Source organism: Microtus ochrogaster, chromosome 16, assembly GCF_000317375.1.
Source record: "Microtus ochrogaster isolate Prairie Vole_2 chromosome 16, MicOch1.0, whole genome shotgun sequence".
In the NCBI taxonomy this organism is placed as follows: Eukaryota; Metazoa; Chordata; class Mammalia; order Rodentia; family Cricetidae; genus Microtus; species Microtus ochrogaster.
In genome coordinates this window covers 26109214-26110690 of record NC_022018.1, presented here as the reverse complement: position 1 = coordinate 26110690, position 1477 = coordinate 26109214, and positions in this window count along the sequence as shown.

The window sequence follows — 1477 nt, the reverse complement described above, 5'->3', positions numbered from 1 at the left end:
AGCATAGAAAGACAAGACTTTAAGTGAGAGAAAAAATAACTTAAAAGGATTTTATATTCATAATTTAGAGAGAGTATAAAGTTCAGTATATGAACTACAAGAGACAAACATATAGAACAGATATTGAAAAGAATATATGTACATGTGAGATAAAGCTATGGAAATGCTTGGTATTGTATATAAGATGTTTGTAGGACAGCATCCTTCCTAACAAGATAACAGAGATCAAAGTCATTTTTTCTTGTATCATTAGAAACATGAGACTAATTGCCACCCTTAAAAGGAAGAGTCTTATACATGAGACCAGAACATCACAATTTCCTGGATGAGGGACCCACAACTTAACATGCCTGTAACATGAGGGGCTGGCTTGTTGGAGGTTTTTGTCCTGCCCAGTTCCCATAGACAGTCACATAGAGATCTCCATAAGTTATAAAACTGATTGGCCCAATTAGCTCAGGCTTCTTGTTAACTCTTTTAGCTTATATTAACCCATAGTTCTTATCTATGCTAGCCACATGGCTCGTTACCTTTCTCAGCCAGGCAGATTGCATCTTGCTTCTTCCATGGTCTGGGCAGGACTGGTAGGAATCAGCTTCCTCCTTTCCAGAATTCTCCTGTTCTCATTGCATCACCTCTACTTCCTGTCTGGTTTTCCCACCTATACTTCCTGCCTGTCCAATCAGCGTTTATTTAAAAACATAATTGAGAGATTACAGACAATTCTCCTGCACCACACACCCTTAGAATGAGCATATGAGAAGAATAGAAAACTAGAGTACACAAACAACTGGAGGCTCAATTGTAGAGCAACTGCGAAGGTCAGTAACTTTGGGAACACAGCAGTAGGTACAGGGATCCAGAGCTTTTATGATTTACTCCTAAGAACTTGTCCAGATTCTTAGTCAATTTAGAAGAACACAAATTCCTGGTGTCTCTGTCATAGGAGATGGGAAAGTCACCATTTTTAAATATTCCAAAGAATCATATCCTTCATAATAAGACCGTAAGCCAGGTATGTGTAAGTGACTGTTTCAACAAAGCCTCACCTTCTGGGCTTATATTGGCTTCTGTCCCAACTGGAAAAAAGGAAATTCCCAAGTAAAGAACCCACTAACCTTTTGATTTTCTTCCATACCTGCTTGGTGCTTTGGAGGTTAAGAAATCTACTGTTCCGGCAACCTCAAGCTGCCCCTGTCCTCCTAAAAGGGAATGAGAAGCCGAGAAGCAGTCTTGAAGTGGAGCCTCAGCATCAGGCTCACATAATGAGGGACCGACTCAGAAAATTTAATATTACCTTCTCCTCTCTATACCGTATGATGACATTACTAAATGGATATTTATAATAGCTGCTGGTATTCCATAATCAAATCACCTTTCTGCTGCAAAAAAAGCACATAAGGGTGACTATATTAAAAAAATAAAACAGTTGAACATACTAAATATCAAAAGCAGAACTAATTTTTTTTTTTTTTTT